Below are 5519 nucleotides of genomic sequence, written 5' to 3' on the forward strand. Positions count from 1 at the left end.
ACAACTACAGAAGACGCACAACTACAGAAGACGTACAACTATAGAAGACATAATACTAGAGAAGACATACAACTACAGAAGACATACAACTACAGAAGACGTACAACTACAGAAGACATACAACTAAAGAAGACATACAACTACAGAAGACGTACAACTACAGAAGACGCACAGCTACAGAAGACATACAACTACAGAAGACGCACAACTACAGAAGACGCACAACTACAGAAGACATAATACTAGAGAAGACGTAAAACTACAGAAGACGCACGACTACAGAAGACATACAACTATAGAAGACATACAACTACAGAAGACGCACAACTACAGAAGACATACAACTACAGAAGACGCACAACTACAGAAGACATACAACTACAGAAGACGCACAACTACAGAAGACGTACAACTACAGAAGACATACAACTAAAGAAGATATACAACTATAGAAGACATACAACTACAGAAGACGCACAACTACAGAAGACATACAACTACAGAAGACGCACAACTACAGAAGACATACAACTACAGAAGACGCACAACTACAGAAGACATACAACTACAGAAGACGTACAACTACAGAAGACGCACAACTACAGAAGACATACAACTACAGAAGACGTACAACTACAGAAGACGCACAACTACAGAAGACGTACAACTACAGTGGGTGGCGATAAGAGCACCTTTTCATTTGACTGCCAACCGCCATTAAAAGCAACAACAACAACAACAACAACAACAACATACTGCGGAGCGTTCCAGGCATGCATTTGTATGGATGGTTGTTTTCTAACCGTGAGTCTCCCGTGTGTCTGCTTCATCAGTGCTGCTGTCAGTGTGCAGCGATCAGCAGATTAATGGCAGAAGAAGCTGCCAACCGTCTGGTATTAGACTGTGGTATTACTCATGTGTGTGGACAGAGTCAGACGTGATTCATGCCACAAACATTCGGATATTTATGCCTGGATGCTGCGTGTTTATGGTCGGCAGTTGTTACTTGCAATTACAACATACTTTCATCAAATGTTACTTATCCAATAGATGTGTCGCCGAAAGAGAGATGGTTTTCAGATATTGGTTTTGTATTTCCTTCTGCAACTGGGATACACTGAATGAACTGTAAAACTGGCCTAAAACGGGGCATTTTAATACACCGACATATTCATTTGTATTTATGTCACATTCTTTACACAACTAAACTACTTTACACAACTTCACATTTCAACAAATTAGTACTTACACATATAGTACTCTTACACACATGTAGTATTTTTACACAAATGCTGTACTTTTACACAAATTTAGCAATTTTACACAATTAAACTACTTTACACCACTTCACATTTCAACAAATCAGTACTTACACACATAGTACTCTTACACACATGTAGTACTTTTACACACATAGTACTCTTAGACACTTGTAGTACTTTTACACACAAAAGTACTTCTACACACAACAGTACTTTTTACACAAGTTTTGCACATTACACTTCTTTACACTTCTTTACACAACTAAACTACTCAAAAGTAAATGTTATCTCAAGTCATTATCTTAACCAAACGCTGTTGCCACCGCTAACGGCTACACAAACACGTGCTAATGCTCGAGGTGAGAGCGTATTCGACTTCAATTGACACCGTTGTGAAAAGCGGTGAGTCGAGTAATCCTTTGGCACACGTACATGAAACAGAAGAACCTCACGATGGACGTCTGTGGAGTGGCACCGCATAAAGAGTTTGACTGTCGGCCATGAGGCGTCCAGCTGCGTTGTTTTACGTCTGTGTGGCACATGTTAAAGACAGGGAGGAGAGAGGAAGTGTTTTACAACCTGATCTGTGCATCCCCTTCCGAGTTCGGGACACATTTTGGACTTATCAGCACTCGATTGCTTTCAACAGAAACGCACTGATAGAGAGGTTTAAGCATACTGCAATACTGCTTTTGACCTATTTTGTAATTGTAGGTAATCAGATTTAAATTACTTTCAATCATGGTCCTTAAGATAAATAATAAATGACTGCAAAGTAGATCTCAAAGACCCAATAAAAGCAAAATAAAATTGATTACGTAGCACCACAATTCTTCATCAACGTTGTAATTTAGGATGTGTGGCCAATACTTTGTACATGTACTATCATACTTGTGTACTTTATAACACTTTGACAAGGATTTGACATGGCAACAGTCCTACATAGTGCAATTCTAAACAGTAAATCATACATTTTGAATGGGAAAAGTCCTCACAATATTGTCAAAAAGCAAAGAAATCATTTGTCTGAAACTCGTGAATAACAGGACTAATCTGAGCCTAAATTAGGGCTGAACCAGGTTTTAAGTGGAATACACAATTTCCCCCAGAAACGACTCAAGGAGGAGGGAAAGTGTGAATGAAATGTTCTCTTAATGAAGTGAAGAGGTGCCCGCGAACCACACTTTGAGAAACACTGAAATCATTGTCATTTATATATCCGGACTTAAAGATGCACTATGTAACAGAAAGTTTAACACGTTTAGCCACCGGGCCAAGCTACAGGTCAGATCTGTGGAGAGCCAAGAGTAAGAATGCATGTTTTTCTATGTGTTTTTGAGCAATAAAAACACCTATGGTTGAATTAATGCAAGATAAATCAGTTTAATGCCATTCTTTGGAACTTTCGAGGCAAAGTAACAACACAGAGACGAACAAGAGGCGGACCTTCCATCGGAAAAGCGACACAGTGCACCTTTAACCTGCGAAACCAAGCGTGTTCCTGGTTCTCTGCAAATGGCTGGCGGAGTGAGCTACCTGTACGGGGCGGTGGACAGTGGACCTCATGCCGGGGATCAGACGGGAGCAGCAGCAGCGTCCCGGCCGGCCTGTTTACTCAGCTGTGGTCCCGGGGAGAGGAGAAAGACGATGTGTTCAGGGCCCCATTAATCATAGGCGCTTCGGAAGAGATAAACAGGCAAGGCCCAGCAGGGAAGGCATGCAGCAGGCAGATCCACAACACCGCGGGACGGAGAGGGGGGGGAAGAGCAGAGGTGGACCGACCCACCAGGGGATACACCATAACACTTGCTCTTTGGTTCCACATCTGCACGGGACGAGGAGGCTAGTAAATCTGCATTCCTCCTCTCTGATGCACAAACAGCGACGGAAGCGGAGAATCACTAGTGAAGGTGTTCTTTTGTGCAGCCTGGGTTTGAAATGTAAAACTGCAAAATCATCCAACGGAATGAGAAAGTTATTTTTTGTGCGCTTAAAATAACTTGCACTGTTTCTTTTTCTTTCATAGGACACAGTGGATTGGCTTGATTTGGCAAGTAACATTTATGGAGAAGGTGTGGGAAAGTGTACTGTACAAACCATTACAGAGAATGAAAAACATTAACCAGACAACTCTTTAAATGTCAATTAGTTACTCACTGAAGTAATGAAGATGAAGCGCTGAAAAGAAAGAAAGAAAGACAGGGAGAGAGAGAGAGAGAAAGAAAGGAAAAGATGGAAAAGAAATGTCTAAAACTCAGATACTTTATACAGAATAACAACTGGAGTATTCAAATGTGAAAGGCTTGAAACAGACACAAATATGTATGTCAGTTTGTTTGTTTGTTTGTTTGTTTGTTTGTTTGTCTGTCTGTCTGTCTGTCTGTCTGTCTGTCTGTTGGCGTTATAGTTGTGTGCATGAAATCTGCATGTAAATTGTGTTTTGTTTCAGTTTTTCTTTCTCAAAACTCAGTAATCCAGTCACACTTGACGCAGAGATTCACTTTTTTTTAATGAATCCATATAAAGCATACATTAAAAAAAATCATAAATATGCTTTGTCAGTGTTTACTACTGATTTGAATGTAAAATAAAATGTGCTTACAAACTTTAATCTCTTATTTCTTCTCCAATTCATAGGCTTTATATTGAAAGTTCACTTATTTCACCATCTTCCGATTCGTTTTGCCGAATATTCTTTCGTTCTTTATTTCATTACGACAAATATATTTGCTTTTTATTTACGTTTTGACATTTTTATTGTATTGTTGAGGTACTGTGTCCAAGTAATTTCCCTTCGCGGGTCCAAATACGTGCCTAAAATATTGTACACGTCCTGTCTCTTGTATTCAAACGACAGTAACGAGATTTGTGTGCACTTCCTGTTTCCCCTTGAACCCAATATCCCCTGACCCGCTCTGCTCTGCGTCCCCTTCTTCATTTCTCACTTTCTCATTAAAAAAGAGGGATCTATCTGAGACGCGGCGTTTCTGTCAATCCGTCACGTACACCACCAGACCCTTCTCTGTTACCCTACACCCCCAAAAAAAACCATATATAACAGCCTTTACCTGCTTTTTGTCCAGAAAAGCAAGATTTCACTCATCCCTTGTGCCATATTTCAGCAGCCGGGACACAGCAATCAGTTTTGAGGAGCTGACAAATGCAATAAGAGCAGTTTATTCCACAACCGCCACCACTAAATGGGTTTTAAGATATTATATTACAATGTTTACGTTAGCTTATTTCTTAATTATGGCAGTTCGGGGGCTGCATGCTCGTCTATATCTCGACCTTGGGCTCTACGCTAATTGGTGGTGATGGGTTTTTGAAAAGTGACATCATTACAGGGTCGTCTGGATTTTCCCCAGAGGTCAACGCAGACCGAAAACGCAGACGGGTGCAGAAGGAGACTGATGTATGGGTGAAAAGTGCACCGGGGCGAGGACGGAGCCGCGCGGAACTCCGTCAAAACGTTGCGGCGCGTGATGATGTGCGCGCACAGCTGGAGGTCGTTCTTTATTTTTAAATTTGTTCTGATTTATCGTGAAGAATCATTTAGGATTTTAAGATGTGTGTTTTCATTATGGTCTGGTGAAAATATCCATCTAAAGGGAAGGAGAAGAAACCTCAGTTCAGTGAATTTATAACTATGGAAAAGTAGCTTTAACTGTATTATATGAAGTAGGAAAAGTGGCCACTAACCACAGCATAAAAAAGCATGTGTTTGTCTGGTTAGTTGTGTTTTGACTTTTTAGATTAAACCTACATCATACTTGCATTTCCTCCAGATGTCCTGAGAGAAATCCCTGCACTAAGACATCACACAAACTGCACCAACAATCAAGAACTGGACTGACAACTGACATTTGACGTCAAACAGTAAGAAAATCACATTCAGACTTAATTTAAAAACAGAAAAATCTGACCGACTTTGGACCAAATGGGACGTTTACTTTGGACCATGTGTGCCTTCACTTTCATTAGCTTTTAATTCCTCTTTTCTTTTTTTCTTAGTTTATGCTTTTGTCTGTGTTTGTCTGTTCTGTTTTGTGTATTTAAAAACTGAAGAAAAAATATATATACATACGATAATTAATCTAAAAAAAGGTAAAAACAGATATGGTAACTACGGAGAACATTTGGATTAAAATGGGGAAAAAGAAAGAAGAAAGGGTTTGTCTTCTAACAAATAAAGTTGCAAAGTCGCATCCAAACAAAGACAGGAAAGTGTGTAGTAAAAATATTGTCTTGAATATG

The sequence above is a fragment of the Eucyclogobius newberryi genome, unplaced genomic scaffold (genome assembly GCF_026437365.1).
Source record: "Eucyclogobius newberryi isolate DKJ021-1_F unplaced genomic scaffold, fEucNew1.0.hap1 SCAF_20, whole genome shotgun sequence".
Lineage (NCBI taxonomy): Eukaryota > Metazoa > Chordata > Actinopteri > Gobiiformes > Gobiidae > Eucyclogobius > Eucyclogobius newberryi.